The sequence below is a fragment of the Pristis pectinata genome, chromosome 28, assembly GCF_009764475.1.
Source record: "Pristis pectinata isolate sPriPec2 chromosome 28, sPriPec2.1.pri, whole genome shotgun sequence".
Classification (NCBI taxonomy): domain Eukaryota; kingdom Metazoa; phylum Chordata; class Chondrichthyes; order Rhinopristiformes; family Pristidae; genus Pristis; species Pristis pectinata.
The window spans coordinates 13,148,067-13,168,779 of NC_067432.1; positions in this window are offsets into that span (position 1 = coordinate 13,148,067).

The window sequence follows — 20,713 nt, forward strand, 5'->3', positions numbered from 1 at the left end:
TCTTTGGAGCAAAGGAGGAGGAGAGGTGACTTGATAGAGGTGTACAAGATAATAAGAGACATAGGTCAAGTGGAGAGTCAGAGACTTTTTCCCCAGGGTGACAATGGCTGACACAAGGGGGCATAATTTTAAGGTGATTGGAGGAAGGTATAAGGGGAATGTCAGGGGTAAGTTTTTTTACATGGAGAGTGGTGGGTGCGTGGAACGCACTGCTGGCAGAGGTTGTAGGGGCAGATACCTTAGGGACGTTTAAGAGACTCTTGGATAGACATGTGAATGATAGAGAAATGGAGGGCTATGTGGGAGGGAAGGGTTAGATCGATCTTAGAGAAGGATAAAATGTTGGCACAACATTGTGGGCCAAAGGGCCTGTACTGTGCTGTAATGTTTAATGTGCTTATCCTTCCACTTCTGGAAGAACAAGGAACTGTTCAACCTTCATTTCCACTCAGATCCAAAATCATCCCAATCTCCATCATTGAATTACACTTTGCAACTAACTTCTGAGTGTGTGACTGAGCTCCAAAGCATTACTGATGCCCTCACTGAAGCAGGCAAAAAGACAGGCCTGGCATTAAACATCTGTATGGAATTTGCATGCTCACCTTGTAACTGTGTGCATTTACTCCAGGTGCCCTGGTTTCCCCTCACGTCCCAAAGGTGTGTGTATTAGTAGGTTAATTAGCCACTCTAAATTGTCCTTATGGGATAGGTGACTGATAGAATTTAGGTGAAGTTGAGGGGAATGTGGGGAGAGTCAAATAGGATTAACTTAGGGTTGGTGTAAATGGTACTTGATGGTCAGTGTAATCTGAAGGGTCTGTTTCCATGTATGACTCTTAAACTAGAGGGCATTGATTTAAAGTAAGAGGCAAAAGGTTGAGAAGAGATCTGACAAGGATTTTTTTTCCACCTAGAAGTTGTTTGGAATCTCGAACACAAGACCCAAGGGGGTGGTGGGGGCAGATATACTCACAGCATTTAAGAAGAATTCATGCAAGCACTTGAATCACCATTATATAGAAGACTACAGAAAAGGTGTTGGTAAATAGGATTAGTACAGATGGTTACTTGATGGTCAGCATGGACATAGTCATACAGCACAGCAACAGGCGCATTGGCCCACTATGATTCTATGACACAATCTATAGTGAAACCCTGAAAAACACTGGTATCTCAGAAGCCACCTCTCAGCAAAAGTGGGTGCTGATGAAGAATTCCCCATACTTGCAGCACATTAGCAGTCTTCAGCTGATTGATACAAAGGGTGTTGGGTGATCCAACCCTGCACCAAGTTCATGGGCACTGAGCAGCAGTGGTCCCTCCCTTCCCATGTGCTTTAAGGATGTGAACTACCTACCGAAAGGACTTCAGCACTGCCAATGTCCAGGAGATGTTTGAACATCTCTCCTCTATTTTCTCCCACACCCTCACCCACTCTGAGTTCCTCTTTCCCCCTTGTGATCCTCTGTCTCTTTTTACATTTCTGCTGATCTGTTCCCAATCTCCTCCCTTTCACTGCTCCCAGGTTTTCCCATCACCAGTCCTTTACCCCTTTGTATCCACTCTTCTCTCAATGCCTCCTAACTTGCTTTGCTCTCTTTTTCTACCTACAGAGCCCATCCTCTGCTTTCTCCACCTCTTTCCCTGCCTAGTTCCCCCTCTCACTTTTCCCAATCTGAGCTCCTCTCCTTTTCTACCATTCTGGCAACCACTCAGGTCCTGTGGATAACACAGCTGTGCACAGGACCAAGCCAGGTGTATACATGGCTGCAATACTGGCTGTGAATGGAAACGCTAGGGGTGTGGCTGGTGTCAGGAATTGCTGGCTCTTATTACTGACAATGATCCCATCTCTATCCTCCATAACAAACACTTACCAATTTTCTTTTCGCACAGAATAAACACCAAATAATAAGAGCAATGAAATAGTTGTCACGTCCTGTTTTACTGATTTTGTTGCAGGAACGTGAAACTTGATTGTATATAAAGTATATAAACTTGATTGTATAATCTTCATAAAAATCATTTAAGATGTTTTTCCATAATTAGTGCATTAAAGAACCCTGTTTTCTCTTTGATAGAACACACACACTAGAAGGCACATGTCACCAGTTCTAAATGGCTTGACTAATTGTAGACTGACATTTAAGCCTTCTAAAGTATCAGAAATCTCCCAAATAACCCCAGCTCTTGTCCATTGATAACCTGTGCCTTAGTTGGGTTGCTCAGACCAATTGTTAGTGGTATCCTGAAGAGTGTGGGTACCTTCATAGAGGGTCTGTGGTAGTGTAATGATTAAGGTGCTGAGTTAGCAACCTGAAGTCGTACCTCAAGATTTCACTATGGTGAATTATGAAATTAGAATCCTTCAGATCTGTTTGTTTGGACTGGTACAAATGCATTTTTTCTAAGAAAATGGAAGCTTCTGGATTATTGTAAAATTTTGGTGGGTTCACTTTCTTTTGGGGAGGGAATCTATCATCCCTCAACTGATCCAAGACATAGTTCCACACTAAGTGGTTGACCCTTGGCATCTTAGTAACTGTAAAAGCAATCATTAAAAATGAAGCCCTACCTTATCAGGACAATGAAGGACAGGCAAGTGTATATTCCTACATCCTAGATATAAATAAAACCTGAAAATTTATTGTCTCTTGAAAGATGTAACAAATTACTAGTTAATTTATTGACATTTAAGCAATTCACACAGTGGAGTGCTACAAAAATGCCAAGCAGTACAATAAACATGTATTAAAAACTTCAGAACAGCCTGCAGTTATCCATTTCAAGCTTCAGACCACTTTCATTTGCAGTAAAATTGTAATTTGATTCTGTGAAATTGCCCTTTGTGAGGATAATTTAACATTTCTGTTATATAATTTCTTCCTTGAAACCTATTTAGGGTGTAGAAATATTTCTCTGTCTTAAAGGACTTCCCTTCCTGAGATGGGACTTTCCTGTCTGAGGTAGCTTGGCCCCTGGCTTATTTTACAACTGGGAAAGTTTAAGCCATCATGGGACCACTTAAAAGGGTCGTTCTCTCACTGAATTCAGGTAATAACGTAATTAATCAGGGAATACATGTTCCTTTGGTTCATTCTGTCATCGCCTGGTAATGAACCCCAGCAAAAACAGGAAGTTTTAACTTCATGGTTTGCTTGTGCCATGAGAAATGTTAGACTCTCAGTAGGCTAAGTGTCAGATAGGTATTTTCAATGATATTTTCATTTGTATAATCTGCATATCAAAGTAAGGGTGTTGTCTTACTGGAGCAACAAACAATCCGCTGGAAGAACTCAGTGGGTCGAGCAGCATCTGTGGGAGGAAAGGAACTGTCGACGTTTTGGGTCAAAACCCTGCATCAGGACTGAGTTGAAAGGCGGGATGGCCGGTATAGAGAGGGGAAGGGGAGTGACAAGACAGGAGTCTGAGGTGATCGGTGGACTGAGGAGGGGTGTAAGATGACAGGCAGTTTGTGTCAGGTAGGGGAGGTGAGCGGGGGTGGAGTCGAGAGACGGTGGCAGGTGAATGATTGATGGAGGCAGACAGAGAGGGGGGGAATAAAAGGCAGATGGAGCAAGGTGGGGGAGGGGAGTGTGAAGCTGCTGGAGGGAGATGAGCAGGAACACAAAGGGGAACCAGTGCTAGACTCTGATAAGTAAAGGAGGTGAGAATGGGAACCATTAGGGGAGAGGTGCATGGCAGGTGGGACCAGAACCACATAGGGGATGGGGACCCGTGGGTGGACTGTGTGTGTAGATGGAACCAGGAGAATCGGGTTGAGAAACAAAAAATCAGCCATGATTGAATGACAGGGCAGACTTGATGGGCTGAATGGCCTAATTTTGCTCCTATATCTTATGGTGGAGCAGGCTCAAAGGACTTATTAGCTTCTCCCTGCTCTTATTTTTCTACATTTATGTTTCCATGATAAAGGAAGTATCCCTGATAGAGTTAGACCAGGCTTGCCCTGGTTTTATTGTTTTCAATACCATGGAGGTGTCATAATATTTATTGTTTTATGCTAACTTGTTTATCTTCCTGTCTAATGCTCAATGATATTATGTGTGCTGATCTGTAGTCCAGGATATAATGTATAGAACACACATACTTCCATCAATGAAAGCAAGGAGGTCCCATGGAATGGGAAGCTGGAAAATTGAGGGTAATCCTTTGTGATGTGTTACCCTTCACCTTCCTATATTACTCGGATAAGAGACATGCTGGCTGATGGAATGAAGTGCACACTTCTGCTGAACTCAAGGCAGTATTGAGAATAAATTCCCAAATATAGCAGTCAACCTTAACACGTATATCAATGACACTTGGCTCTTCATCACTGCCCATTTGTAATTGACTCCGTGATCTCAAGACCTGGATGAGCCAAAACTTCTCCCACTGGGAACAGAAAATGCTGGAATGAGAAATAGTGTTTACATGTCCAGTCATCTGATGAAGGGTCCCCAACCTCAAACATCAACTCTGTTTCTCCTTCCACAGATGCTGCCTGACCTTCAGTTTTTAATTTCAAATTTCCAACATCTGTAGATTTTTAAATTCCTTTCATTGGGATCTTGGCAAATTATCGTTCTTGGGTGTCTGATACGTATCAGAATCTCACACTGTTCTGCAGACTTCTATGAGGCAAGTGAGGAGATGCCTTTACCCCAGTTAACAAAGCAGTCAGCTTCCCTGCCACTATCACTGTCAGAGTTTGATTTCTCCACCATGGCAGTGTTGTACATCTCCTGCTTCTGCAGTCCATACTTTCATCTGATGCTACATTATTGAATACCTCTCAGAATTGGTCTCCCTGACACAATCCTCCGTAACCTTCTTCCTCACCCAAAGCATCACTTTCCTCTGTCCCAGATTTCAGTCACTCTCTTACATAGAAAAACAAGAGACTGCAGATGCTAGAACCTGGAGCAACAAACAATCTGCTGGGGGAGCGATGTGGGGACAATCTGCTGGAGGAGCTCTGTGGGTCGAGCAGCATCTGTGGGGGGTGGGGTGGATGGAGGAAGAATTGTCAATGTTTCAAATCAAAACCCTGCATCAGGAGCCCAAACAGCATCTATGGGCAGGGGGGAAGAATTGCCAACATTTTGGGTCAAAACTGCATCAGCACCAGGTGCTTCCCCCCCCCCCCCCCCCCCCCCCACAGATGCTACTCGACCCACTGAGTTCCTCCAGCAGATTGTTTGTTACTCTCTTACCCGGAGTCTTTCTGAAAAGTAGCTGCTTCCGCTCGCTCTCAGCCTCAGTTGACAATTATCTGCCTTCCCCCACCCCACACCTCACCCAAGCATTTGGTTCTGGGGAATGCTAACTATGTTTTTTTTAAATGCTACATTGGAACAGGTTACAGAATGCAGAATTCATGACCAGATGCAATTGATATTATTGAATAAATCATGGAAATTATTATAGAAATAGCGTCATTTTAGAGTTGACAGCACCTGTGGCAATGCTATTTGTCTTATCACTCACTGAACAAGTGGGATGGTATTTTTCTAATGTCACTTTAAAACAAATACCACAACTCAAATTGATGTAGCTTGAGGATTTACATTACATTAACAACTCCTTTTAGGTTCCTTTACCTCATGTCATGTTTATGGAGCAGCAAGGACCAGGTTCATTTCTTGGAAGGTGTTCTCATCTTTTAAAATAGCATATTAGCACCACATGAAACAATATGCAGTGTGGAAGAACGACAAGTACACTTGCAGCAGAGATAATCCAAAGGCTTGCGGTGTGTTGGAGAGGATAATCAGAATGATCCATATCAGTATACAAGCTGAGCTGTTGTTTAAAAAAACTGGATTTCCCAAAAGAACCGCCACTGCCTTAAGATCTGTGGAGTAGAGTAGAAATACGGAACAAACTAATAAAGGTAGCTAACAGATGAATGGTATTTGTTTATTATTGTCACTTGTACCGAGGTACAGTGAAAAACCTGCATACCAATGGTACAGGTCAATTCATTACACAGTGCAGTTACATTGAATTAGTACAGAGTGCATTGAGGTAGTACAGGTAAAAACAATAACAGTACAGAGTAAAGTGTCACAGCTACAGAGAAAGTGCAGTGCAATAAGTTGCAAGGTCACAACAAGGTAGATCGTGAAGTCATAGGCCATCTCATTGTATAAGGGAACCGTTCAATAGTCTCATCGCAGTGGGGTAGAAGCTGTCCTTAAGTCTGGTGGTACATGCCCTCAGGCTCCTGTATCTTCTACCCAATGGAAGAGGAGAGAAGAGAGAGATTTTTGAAAACAAAATCAAACAAATCAGAGTTCAGAAATTGGAAAGATAAGGGAAAATATGAAGCAAAGCTGAAATGGGTTCAAAGAAGGTATGGTTTCAGTAAAAACATCCCCAGACATAACGCTACCAAATCCTAACTGGGTTACTCATGGTGCTTACTTTCTTGAGAGCCTGATATGTGATGGTTCGATTTCTAACAGTGTTATAATGCACAAAGACAAATTAACTAGATGAAGGCGCCCATCAAAATATATGCATGCTTTTACTGTGCCTGTAGTGAACGTTATAAGCTGTTGCGACAGGGTCACACCTAACCCAAGTGTCTTGGCTGATAAAAATCCAAAAAGCATCTGACTTGCATTTCTCACTCAGGGATCTGCCCTGATTGATGTTTTGAGGATCTGATGGTATGGACAGGGGTATGCTGATATTGCTGCCTCATTGATTGGTGAACCTTTAGGCTGTTGTGTCAGCCGCTAACCCCCTATGCTGGAATAATGTTTGAAATTGTATGCTCTGTAATTTACTTACCCAATCAAATCATAATTAAAAGAAACGTTATTGCAATTACATTAAAGGTGCATCATGATCGCATAAGTACATTAGAGAAAGTGTTAGCTGTGGTACAGTGGGAGAGAAAACTGTCCCCGAGTCAAAAGTATGTAGGGTTAAAGCCCCACTCCAGAGTACAAGGATGTAGCCATGGTTAACAGATCCGTGAAGCATTGAGGGTGTGTTCTACTGCTGGATGAGATACTAAATTGAGATGCAAGAGATCCCATGAAGTCTTTGGAAAAAGAGTGGGATAGTTCTTTCAGTATATTGACCAATATTTAAATGGTTTAGTCTTTGTCTCTTTCGAAACTTAACTTAAAAATGATTGTTTAATGTTCAGGGTGTCGCCATTGAGGATCAGGCTGGTATTTAGCAGAAGATTGAAAATGGATCCCAAAATGGTGAGTTCACATTTATTCCATTACTCAACAGGAAAGGTGGGTGACTTCTGCCTGGCAGGGAATTCTGGACTAGTGGTTTTGTACTATTAGATATTAACCACAGTGTTGTGTACTCGTGGTTGAGTTGTGAGATCTGCAAAGGTTGATAACGTGCTAGATTTTAAGTCTGCTACCGTTGTTTGGGCACCTAATGTAATTTGCCAGTTCTCGGGCAGTGAACGTAATTGGCCTCTTTGACTGTTACATTGAAGGAAAGCATTTAAACTTTTTAGCAACTGATTTAAAAAAGTTGTGCTTTTGCAAAATTAAATATTGGTGCTTAGGATGTATTTTCAAAGGATGTGAGCCTTGAAGGCTAAATATTGGCATGTGATGAGTGACCATAACATTCTTTCAAATTTGTCCTGAAGATCTGTGAACGATGACCATCATTACCCATCCTATCAGTGCCACTGAGGAGGTGCCAGTGACCCACCCTCCTTCCTACAGATTGTTATGCACAACTGTGTGGCTTGCTCTAATTAATCATGAGGTGTCCAGTGGGAATACTAGTCAGATATTTCTAAAGTGGCCACAGCACATCTTCAGTACACCGGGCAAGATTTTTAAAATCAACAATTTTTATTATTTCCTTGTTTTGAACAGCTCATGCATAATCTACCTGTGAGGGAAAAGAAAATCCCATGCTTTTATAAAGAATTTGCAATTGATGTAACTGGGTCATTTAATTTATAGCGGTGCAATATCTGAATGAACTAATGGCTTGCAATTATTCAATTGGTTACTACACTCCTGTTGCCTCTCTGAGAGGTCATCCAATGTTGAATGCAGTGATTCAAGTTCGCCGTGTTGGATGAGTGATCATTTCTTTCCAGAATGGAAATAGAACTTCTTTTAATGGGTTATTGCTTGTACAGTTTCTTATAAAAATAGCTGAACTGATTCAGTATTGTTTTCTTTTTGTAAATTAGAAGCCAACCTGTGAGGTTTGTTGCGGCTGTGAGCTACGGTTTGAATAATTGCTAGTTCCATTCCTCGTTGGAGATAAATGGAAAAGTTAATGGCTTTGTAAAGCATGCCTTTTTGAAGTATTTGTTTTCCTTCCCCAAAAGTTTTCAAATGTAAATTTTTGTTCCCATTTATATGTTAAGTTTGGTAATTTCTTGGAAATTACTTTTTGCCTTTGCAAAAGTGAATTCTTATTTCCCAGAGTTCAGTTACGTGGAGTTCTGGTGAAGAAGTAAAAGATCCGTAATGTTATTGCCGACATAAGAGACTGCAGATGCTAGAATCTGGAGCCACGTAAGATGCTGGAGGAACTCGGCGGGTCAGACAGCATCCGTGGAGGGAAATGGACAGTCGACGTTTCGGGTCGAGACCCTTCATCTGGACTGTTATTGTGAAATGTTATTGCTGCCTGACCAAATGCAAATTTTATTCTACAGATTTTCAGCACTTTTTTGCAGCACTTTGCATTTGGTCTTATTGCAGCAACATAGTGGTGCAGCACGTAGTCTCACAGCTCCAACGGCCTGGGTTCGATTTAGACCATCAGTGCTATCTGTGTGGGGTTTGCACCTTCTCCCCGTGACCAAGCAGGTTGCCTCTGGCTGTTCTGGTTTCCTCCCACATCTCCAAGATGTGCTGGTAGGTAGGTTAATTCCGACTAAAAGTTATCCCTAGTGCAGGTAAGTTATCAGGAAATAAATGGGGGAATTGGACTGATGGGATTGCTTTGAGAGCTGGCATAGATTCAATGGGCCAAATGGCCTCTGATGTTGTAAGAAATATGATGAAGGGAAGAAGATGAAATCGAACCAATTATATCTGTCAGTCTCGCCTAATTCAGTGGAGCTCATGACTGTTCTATAGCCTTCCACTGCCACCTCTGATCAGTAAGTAGGTGGACGTTATCCAGAGCCGAAGAAGCTTTTCTACCTCTCTCTACTCTCCTGTTGAATACTCAGACTGGTCCACTATATCCACACACTATTTACTGCCACTCGTGTGCATAGTGGCAAACATGTTGGTGGTTTGCAACAGAAGTCTGTTGAAACTTCAGCATTTATTGTCACAAATATATATAAAATTGCTGATTTATTCTAAAATACCTGATGCATCTCCATTTTGTATTGGCATTGATTTGCAACAAAAGTGTTAGAATTCTTGTCTGTAGCCACTGTGCTTCAACATTTCCTGTTTTAACTGTTAGACCCAATATGGTGATGTGAACTGGCTGAAATAAAGTTACATAACTTATCAACAAACATATTTAGTTTGGATCTGGATAGTGTTGTATTGTTTTATATCAGTCACTGCTCCTATTTGCAGCATTCTGAATTTATTTTTATTGTATTAGATTGCCTGTGACGTCCATGGATAGTCTGGATGGTGTTTCGATGCTTAGCTGCTAACCGGTGGGGTTTAAAGCTTTGTGCAAATATATTTAATGAAAGATGCTTGTAATTTCTCCGGTCAGTTAGTGATTTGTTCAGGATGAAATACTTGACATTTTTTGTTAAAGATTCCACTTGCACCTGGAGAGTTCTGGGGAGTCCGAACTTTACCCCATTTTATTGTTGTGCTTCAGGTGTCTTCTGTTTTTGAAAGTTGTCATGCAGCAGATTCACATTGATCGTAAGAAATAGGAGCAGGAGTAGGCCACGTGTTTTCCTCATGTCTGCTCTGCCATGCAATGAGATCATGACTGGTTTGATCTGGGCCTCACTTCCACTCACCTGCCTGATCCCCATAAGCCTTGAATCTCCTCAATCCAAAACCCTGTCCATCTCAGATTTCCATGTATTTAATGACTCAATGTCCACAGCTCCTTGAGGGCACAAAATTTCAAATGTTAATAATATCCTGAGAGAGGGAAAACATTTTCCTCATTTCTATCTTAAATCCCTTATTCTGGAACAATGCTCCTTGGTTCTAAATTCTATGTCTCCTAACTTCCAGTGAGACCCTCTTGGCATCCCCCTCATCAATTCCCCTCAATCTTTTGCTCTGTGATAAGATCGGATCTCATTCTTCGAAACTCCAATAATTATAGACCCTACAAGATCATTTGTTCCTCATAAGTCAACCCCTTCTTCCCAGGAATCAACCTAGTGTACATGGTCTGAATTGCTTCCAATACAACTGTATATGTAAGGACACAAGGCATTTCAATAACAGTGCTAATAATAAGTGAAAACTTGAATCAGCTAATGACACTTTGTTTTTTGTGGCTTGTCAAGGAAGATGCTGAGGGGTTGCTGCTGGTGAAGAGTTCACAACTGAGGATCATCATCTTGGGAAAAGGGTGAATGAAATGAGAGGCTTCTTCCACCAGTGGGTTGTGATTCATTGAAAATATTCCATCTCAAATGGTAGTGGGTGCTCAGTCACTGAGTATATTAAATAATATACCCAGTGACTGAGTAGATTTTTAAACATCATGGAGTTGAAGAATATGTGGATAATGTGGGAACTTGGCACTGAGGTAGAAGGTTAGCAGAAATGAAAGTAATTCGGATACTGGACATGTGAAATATAATGGAAAAAGCTGGGAATACAACTGATCAGGCAGCATCTGAGAGGAGAGAAGCAGAGAGTTGATCTTTCGGGATACTAACCTTTTGGCTCTGGAAAAAGGTCCTGTGATAACTGACAAACTGCACTCCTGGAAATGTTTTGGCATCTGATTAAGCCACATGCCCATGCATTACCAATTGTAAAAACTGTCAAAAGAGTTGAATGTCTTTGAAAATACTTCTGATACCAGGAATCACAAGATTACAAGGCAGAAGTAGGTCATTCGGCCCATCGACTCTGCTCCATGAGCTAAGCTAAATTAAACTCTTCCTATCTAGCCCCAATTTCTGGCCTTTCCCCATATCCCTTGGTACCTTGACTAATTAGATACCTTTCAATCTCCTCCTTAAACACCCCCAATGATCGGGCCTCCACAGCTGTATGTGGCAAAGAATTCCATAAATCCATGACCGCCTGGCTAAAGAAATTTCTCATTTCTGTTCTAAATGGGTACCCTCTAATACTAAGACTGTGCCCTCTAGTCCTGGACTCACGCACCAAGGGAAACAGCTTAGCCACATCTACTCTGTACAGTCCTTTCAACATTCTAAATGTTTCTATGAGGTCCCCTCTCATTCTTCTGTACTCCAGTGAGTACAGTCCAAGTACCGACAAACGCTAAAATAAACACACAAAAAGCTGGCATGTCTCTAATATTAAACATTCAACAATAAATAATAATTAAAAAAAATAAAGAACAAGTACATCACAAAACTCAATGTAAATATATTTATTGGTTTATAACTCAGTTTAACATAAAATTGTGAACTATCAGAATCTTCCTCACGACCATTCCTCTACTGACATGAAAGTGTCACTGAATCTGTGCTTGGTTGAACTGGGTATGATTCACTCATTGTCAGGCCTTATCTTTATTAAGTGTTTTATCTTGTCATGTTGTGTGAGTGTTTACATCTGGAAACCGTGTGCCATGAGTGTGCCATATCATTGCTTCAGGGAAAATGTTGTCAGTCACAAGTCTACATGCCAAGGGGAATGGTGGAGTGAATTTCAATACAAACCTATAACACATCAGCCTTCTATTTAAAATATATTTATCCTTGGTGGCTAAATATTGGAAAATGTATTATGTTAATGTTTTAATTTAGATTTGGTTATAAATATTAGGGAAAAAATGACTGTTGATATTTATCTCACTATTATTGAATTATTTTTTCAACCCAGTATTTCAGTGCATTAGTTAAGAATTTTCCATGCTATTTGTTGGAATGACTTCACTTTTTAGGGATTATATGTAGCCTTCTGTATAACTGACCCTTGTGTCTGTCACCAATCCTCTTGCATTTGGTCTTTATCAGCACAACTTCACTTCATGCATGTCCATAGGGTTGTTCAAATCTGGTTCTGCTGAAGTAGCCATTTTACATGTTAAGGTGTTTTTTGCCAGATATTGGGAGCCTTGTCATAAGCAGAATTGTGCCACTGTGAATAATTGAAAATCATTGTGGGGGTAGATAAATATCTTTTACAGTTCTATCACAAAACAAGAAAAAAGATTTAGAGGAAAGAAGCAAGGGACACAAAGTGAAAGTTGTTATGCTGTAGGGCAACAATACTTGCAATGTTCCACTGGGAAGTCATAGTCTTATAACTGATGCTAGTGGAATTGTCTTCAACCCTACTATTGTATATCCTCTAATCCATCTTTGTCCATGATGGCAGTGTATAGGTAGCCAATACAAAGGTGGCACAGTACCACTGCCTCACAGCTCCAGTGATCTGGATTCACTCCTGACCTCTGGTGCTGTCTATGTGGAGTTTGCATGTACTTCCTGTGACCTTGTGAGTTTCCTCTGAATGCTCAAGTTTCCTTCCACATCCCAAAGACGTGCTGGTGGTTATATTAGATGGCTACTGTAAATCGCCCCTAGTACAGGTGGATGGCAGAAGAATTGGGGTACAAAATTGGGAGGGAGAGAGGTTCTGGGGGAATGGAATTGATGGAATTACACTGGGAACTGACCTAGACTTGATGGACTGTTTGGCCTACATCATGCAAAATATGAAACGAGAGAAAACAGAAATAAATATGAACTCTAGTTTTGAGGCAGTTAATTGTAATGAGATGATTTTAACTCTAGATCCTTCAGGAAACTCCTATTCAGCTGTCTCCCTGTAAGTGATCTCATCTTGTAGCCAATCCTTTCAATAAGTCCCTCTGAGATTGAGTCTTGCAGTAGCAGTGATACCACAAACTTGTGTATCATAACCTCTTTGTAAATGTTGGTGCTTTCTTTAAATTTGTATGTTGCTTCACCTTGTTTGTGTGGGAAGGCTTTGATCTTTCAGAACTGTGCCAGGGACAGTCTATGTTGCTGGGATTGTGGTTTGCATAACTCAGGCAAGAGAGCAGGAATATGGACAAGCAACTGTTACGAAAAATGTAAACATGATGCAGTGGTCGAGGAGAACTGGATTCAATCTGTAGACCAATGAACCAGTGATTGTGGGCTTACCCAGGTCTTTGTGTGCAGTTTGAGAAGGATTTTGCCTAATGCCCTTTATCAAATATTCATAGGGTGGCATTGGAAGGATAAATGTGTGTCTCTATGATACCCCTTCTGGAGTATAGAAGTGGCAGTGTTTTGGAGAGCATTCAATACGTTCATATTGCTGGCTGGGTGCAGGATGTCGAATGCCAATGTTTTCAATACAGACCCGGAGCAGAATAACTAGAATTATGGTGCTCATAATGCAATAGCTAAAGTTGGACTTATTCGTAGACATGTATTCCATTGTTCAAACAATAAAGAAAATCAATGGTGACCTTAATCTTTCCCTCTTCTTTCTGCCTCTTGACCACTTCCTCTCCTCTCTCTGAAAGGTGTTGTCTCATCCTGGCCTTTGACTCCATCGGCTGCTTTTGATACCACAGCTGGTTGGGCTTGGCCGCGTGCATCAGTGATGAACAAGGAGAAAATATGAGGAGAGCTTAAAACCAGTCAGATCACCTGGTGTTTATGCATGAGCTTTTCATCAGAAGCATGGAAAACAATGCAGAATGACCAGATTTTCTTAACCCAGGGGTACTGATGCCAACAGTTTATCCAGTTCAGACGGGTGAGCAAATGGGACCTTTTAGCCCATGCTCACTGACCTGTTGCAGGACATTAGTGATCTGCATTAACCTGGAATCACTGAGTTGGTGTATAGGCTTTCCTGCTTAGTTAACCCTTTTCGGATGTCAACTGTGAATGACATTATAATTTCATTGATTTATAAGCCTAAAACATATTATTTCCTGCTAGGTAATTGGATAGAAAAGCATACAGGTTAAATATCATTGCCCCACTAATTTAACTTATTTTTAAAGAGGGAGTTTTATCAGTTTTCTGTTTAGATCTGAATCTATTGGGAAATAAGGAAACTGCGCACAAACTTAAATTCTATTTCTTTTGATTTTGTTTTCATTTTTTTAGGTTATTTTCTTTATCAAGTGTATTATGTTGGCGGAGTTAATATCAAGTAGGAGCAAGATGAATTAATGTGGTTGAAATTATCCCATCGTTAATGATGTCTGGTTTAATGATTGTCTGCTAATGTTAATTGAGCACTATAAATGTTAAGTCAACACCCTGGAATAGGCTCATACAAAGTACCTTCCAGCAGGGGTCACAAGATGGTCGATGCATGTGGAAACTAGCTAACATTGCTTCCTCTCCACAATTCAGGAACACTGTTCCGTGTTACTTGGAACGAGGTTTTGGAAATTGCAATATTCTGTAACTGCAATAGAACCATGAATTTAAAACTAAAATATTCAATGTCTCCAATAAGAGTTGGAGAAACCATAACTTTTTCTGTACGTCATACATATTACTATCAAATATGTCTGAACAATTCTGAATTAACTCATAGGTTTAATTGCCTTTCAAGTTTCTTTTTTAATCAGTTTTCCATAAATTTTTCATCCAATCTGTTGATTTATTTCCTTGCAAACATGAATGCCTTCAGAATATGAATTTCCATGTCTTATTCCAGCTATCCTTGGGGATATGCCAGTTTTAATTAAATTTAAATGGATAAACCAGGCTGAGACTCCAGTAAGGTACTGAGAGGAATTCCTACGTGCTGGAGATGCATCCATTGGATAAGATGATAACTTGAAGTCCTATGCACATGATGCACTATTTTGAAATAATGGAATTCTTTGAGTGTCCTGCTCAGTGTTTGGATTGGCTGTGTATCTGGCATTGTTATCACCAAACACCTATCAAGCTTGGTTCAACAGGAGTGATTGCACTTCTGACAATTCTGTAGCATGTGAAGGACTGGAAATAACTCTGGGAGCAAAAATGATGTATTATTTTCAAAAGAGCAGCTCTGAGAAGGTGTTATATAAATGCATGTTCTTCCTTAAACTGTTCTTAGTTTATAAGATATATTAATCTACTTTGTTGAGCAGAGGAGCATTTAATTGATAGTTCATTTTCTGAGATGAAAAATCCTTTATCATAATTTTATTTGTTATCAGTGTGTGCTAAGTGCTCAGCAATCCTTCATCTGCTTTCATATTAATGATACTGCTACTGAATGTATAAATATGATTGATGTTCTGTAGCCATCCTTGGGGAGGGATAAGAACACTTCTCCCTCAAATCATTTACATTTGGACTTTCAAACTGCCAACCTTTGGGCTTCCATTCACCACAATACATCTGCAGCTATTGATTAATGGAACCACTCCCTTGCCTCCACAGTTTAAAACCTTATTTCATAGAACAACCTTTATTCTCTCCCATTCTGCTTAGTACCACAGGAATGGGTGCATGGGCTCAAAGTGAAGCCAACACGGATCCAGCTTAGCAAACCCTTGTGAGGTGTGAGAGGACTACAGCAATTGCCAAAAATTTATTCAGTGCTTTCAGATGTTTCAATGCATTGAACAACTAATGAATTATTTTTGCAGGGGGTAAATGTGCTACCTAAATGCAAATGTTTTTGGTGGGATTGATTGAGGGGAAAATATTGCTTAAAACACAAATGGAATTCCTCAATCCTGTTTGGTACTGACGTGGAATTTTTAATGTCTTCTGGGACGTTTGACCCAGACTTTGCAGTCAGCAGGAAAGGAACAGTGCCTTTGATAATTAGAAATCCATTTAATCTTGGTATCCTTCATTGGAGAATCTGGGGCTTGAGCAGATAAAACATCGGTGGGCCTCTTCAACCAATCAGAGAGAATGCATACCAAGAAGAAAAATTAGAATATTCAATGTAAACTTGTGTGCAGAAGTCAAAAGAGAAGGAATAACAATGTAATTAGGCAATAAATACAAAATTGAAAAGATTCCATAACAGAAAATGTAAACAAAACTATGCAGCACAGTGTAAATACAAAGTTAATAAAAGCTGTAACAAAAAAAAATCAAAGCTTAACAGTCTTTATTTGCAATAATGTAGATGAGTTGACAGCACAGGTAGCAAGGTGTGAGGGTGATCTAGTAGCTATTACACAGATATGGTTGCAGGGTGACCAGGATTGGGTGCTCAGTATTCCAGGTTATATGATATTCCAGAAGAATGTGCCAATATAGAAGTTGGGTGGGGGTGGTGGTAGCCTTAGTGTTCAAGGAAGGTATTAGAGCAATGTTGAGTCATGATTACAGATGCAGTGGATAGGAATGTAGAATCAGTCTGGGTTGAAATCATACACAGCTGCGGAAAGATGACTGGGGTGGATATAGTTTATAGACCCTTAAAATGTGACCTATCGAGAGGGTAGAGCTTAAATGTGGAAATATCTAGCACACGTTTGAGGGGAACTGCAGTTGTCATGGGAAATTTTAATCTGCATATTGACTGTCAAACCAGACCAGGCAAGTGTATTGTAGAAGAAGAATTTGTGGAGTGCATCAGGGATTGCTGCTTAGAAGTGTGTGTTACAGGACCTACCCAGGAAATGACTATTTTACATTTGGTTATGAGTAATGAGGGAGGATTAAAAAGAGATCTTCTCATTAACGATCTCCTAAAAGGAAGAGACCACAGTGTGATAGTATTCCAGATGCATTTTGAGGGTGTACCCTACAGGACCAAAGCCACTGTCTTCAGCTTAAATATGGGCAACTATAATGGTATGAAGGTGGAATTGTCTAAACTGGGACTGGGAAAATAAGCTAAGAGATGGGTCAGTAGATGAACAGTGGCAGAAAGTCAAACTGCTGGTCCACAATACACAGCAGGAATTCATCCTAATTAGAAAAAGAGACTTCGTAAGAAAGAGGCACAACCTATGGTTAACAAAGGAGGTTGAAGATAATATAACTTGAAGAGCGGGGTATATAGAGTGGTAGGCCAGAGGACTGGGAAGTTTTTTAAGATCGAGCAGTGAAAGACTAAAAAGCTCGTAAGAAGAAAGAAAATTGATTTTGAGAATCAAAATTTATATTACATACAAAACTTGTACATAATATAACAAACAATAAGTGTTTCTGTGGATATATAAATAGAAAGAAGGTGGCTAAGTTAGCTGTGGGACCTCCAGAGAATGAAGCTGGGGTGTAGCATAGCGGTTAGCATAACGCTATTACAGCGCCAGCAACCCAGGTTCAATTCCCACCGCTATCTGTGAGGAGTTTGTACGTTCTCCCCGTGTGTCTGCATGGGTTTCCTCTGGGTGCTCTAGTTTCCTCCCATCATCCAAAGACTTACAAGTTAGGAGCTGTGGGCACGCTACGTTAGTGCCGGAAGAGTGGCGACACTTACGGGCTGCCCCCAGCATATTCTCAGTAACGCAAAAAGATGCATTTCACTGTGTTTCGATGTACACGTGACTAATAAGTAAATATCTTACCTTATATGGTTGGTGAATAACAGTAAACAAATTGGCAGATATGCTAAATCAATTTTCTGCATTAGTCTTCAGCATGGAGGACACTGGAAATATCCGGAAGATAACAGGTGGGCTAATTTTCAAACGACAGGGAGGAATTTGTAAAAATTCCAATCATCAGGGATGAAGTATTAGAGAAACTCACAGGGATGAATGTGTTTCAATGCCGGACAAATTGCCAGGACCCAATGGCCTGCACCCAAGGGTTTTTTTTTCAAAGGAAGTGGCTGCAGAGATATTACATCCATTGGTTGAAATGTTTTAAAACTTGTTAAATTCTGGCAGGGTACCAGATGATTGGGAAAACAGCCAACGTGACTTCCTTATTCAAAAGGGAGGAAGACAGAAGGCAGGAAACTATAAAGCATTTAACATCTAATGTTGGCAAGAATCAATAAGAGGAAGTAACTAATCATTTAAGAAAGCTGAATATAAACCTAGTCAACATCATTTTATGAAAGGTAAATCATGCTCAACAAATTTGCATGAATTCTTTGAGGATGTGACGAAGAGAGTTGATGGAGAGGAATCTGCGGATATATTTAGATTTCCAAAAGGTGTTTGATAAGATGCCACATAAGAGTCTGGTGCATAAAGTAAGAGACTAAAATACAGGAGGAGGTGTGTTAGCATAGATCGAAAACTGGCAGTCACATGGAGAACAAAGGATATGAACAAATGGGTCCTTTTCAGGCTGGAGGGATGTAACTCGTGGAGTATCCCAGGGATTGGTTTTTGGCCCTTAATTGTTTATTATTCACATTAATGATCTGAATGAGGGAGTGAAATGTAAGGTTTCCAAGTTTGCCAAATAAAGAAAGCAAATTGCATTTGGTCTTTATTGCCAAGGGATTGGAGTTTAATCACTACCTCAGTATAGCAACACTATGACCACTTTGCACTACAGTGAACATTTTGTTTTGTTCTAATTGTGTTCTTTCTTGTAAAAATTGTGTATAATTTGTATTTCCTTGTGAATGTGTATCTGATGCTATGTGCCTGTGATGCTGCTGCAAGTAAGTTTTTCATTGCACCTGTGCATACATGGACTTGTGCATATGACAACAAAATTGACTTTGACTTTGAATAGGGAGGTTTCATTACAGTTGTACAGGGTGTTGGTGAGGCCACACTCAGGATACTGTGCGCAGTTTTGATCCCCTTCCCTTTTTTTAAAAAAAATGAGGCAATCAGTAGAAGATTCACCAGGCTAATTCTTGGAATGAGGGTTGTCCTACCAAGAGAGGCTGGGGACTTGGTGTTTGTATTCCTTAGAAGAATGATGGGTGAGCTTATTCAAACTTAAGACCCTAAGGATGCTTGACAGAGTAGATGTTGGGATGTTCTCACCAGTGGGCATGGTACAAAATAAGGGGCTGGTCATTTAAAACAGGTGCATAGAAACTTCTCTGAGTGGAGTGAATCTCTGGAATTCTCTCCCCCGTCGGTGGTGGAGGCCAGACCATTTGATTATATTTAAGGTGGAGATGGATAAATATTTGAATGATTGAAAAAGTGAAGACTATGGGGATCTGTCACAGAAGAGGAGTTGAGGGCAGCATAGATCAGCCATGATCATATTGAATGGTGGGGCAGGCTTGAGGGGCCGAGTGGCCGCCTCCTGCTCCCATTTATTTGTGTTCTTGTATTATTTAAAAATGATCAATAATTAAAAGGAATGACACCTTATAAAAGTCAATTTTCTGAATTTATTTTGTGGCAATGTAGACCTCTGTGCTGTTACAATTCACTTGCACTTGAATGTTCCCTGTTTCTGGTATGTTTAGTTGGTAACCAACGGGGAAGGTCTGCAGTTCATGTCCTTTGTGTGTTTTACTGTTGAAGGTCATGGTTAGGTCCCAAGCAACAAAGCTCAGGAAGGAGCGGGGCTAAATTGTGCAGCAATTTCTGTATTAAACTAGAATCTACAGATGTTGCTATCTGTTATTTATTAGTAAAAGTGCTGCTAGTACCTCATCATTGTTCTTATCCAGGCCACTTATTCCATCTAAATCTCAAAGGTTCTAACAGTGCAGCATTCCCTCACTGATGCGCGGAAGTGATTGCTTAAGCTGATTGTTCAGGTCCTGAAGTGGGGTTTGAAACCATAAATTTTCAGGCTTGAAAGCAAGAGTGCCTTAAACTGAGCCAAGATGATGCCCTTTTTAAAGCACAAAACAAGTAAACCTAGAATTAAATTTCTAAGCAATATCCTCATTCAGTATACAGTGGGCTTTTAAGCTAATCACAATGTTATGATTCATCCAGGAGTAATGTAATTAAAGAATATAATCCCACGCAATATCTAGTTCCATTTTTCTTATTCGTCTTCCACTTCTGATGCACTAAGAGTTATAATTATCTTTGACACTTCAGAACTAATATGAATTTAAAATATAGCCACGTATAAATGGCTAATTTACAAGGAATGCTGATGAGGTTTTGATCAGATTTTGAGACTTCATTGTTTCCTCTGTAGATTTACCATTTAAATTTTTTTTTGTAAAGTTCTCCAGCTGCAAGCAGGGAAATTAAATATAGTCATCGGCCAAATGAACAAACAAACCATCTGCCAATGATCAAAGAAGATTACGTGGAGTGAAATTCCTCTTATAACCGAAAACAGGAGACTGCTTGTTCTTCTTTGTGTTTAATGACCTGCTATTGAAATTGCACCAACAGAAATGATAGATTTCAAAGCTGCCTGTATCCATGATTTGTGACTTAGGCCATTAGTTAGAGAGTAACAGGTAATTTCCATTTTTTTTGTCAAAGGATTTCACCCCTTATAAAAGAGTTTTTACACTTCTGACAATATTTTTGAGAATTACAGAAATGTTTCTGACCATTGTGTATAGATCTGGCACCATTGTTCACGGATATGCTTTGATTCTCAATGCAGATATCTTTACAGTTCTCACTGTAGCTGACTTTCAATCAAAACACCATCTGCTCATAATTAAATGGAAAAAAGAAACTCTACTTCAGTGCATCCCAGAGGTTTGAAGGAATACAATTTTGTACATAAAACATAAGCAAGCTGAAC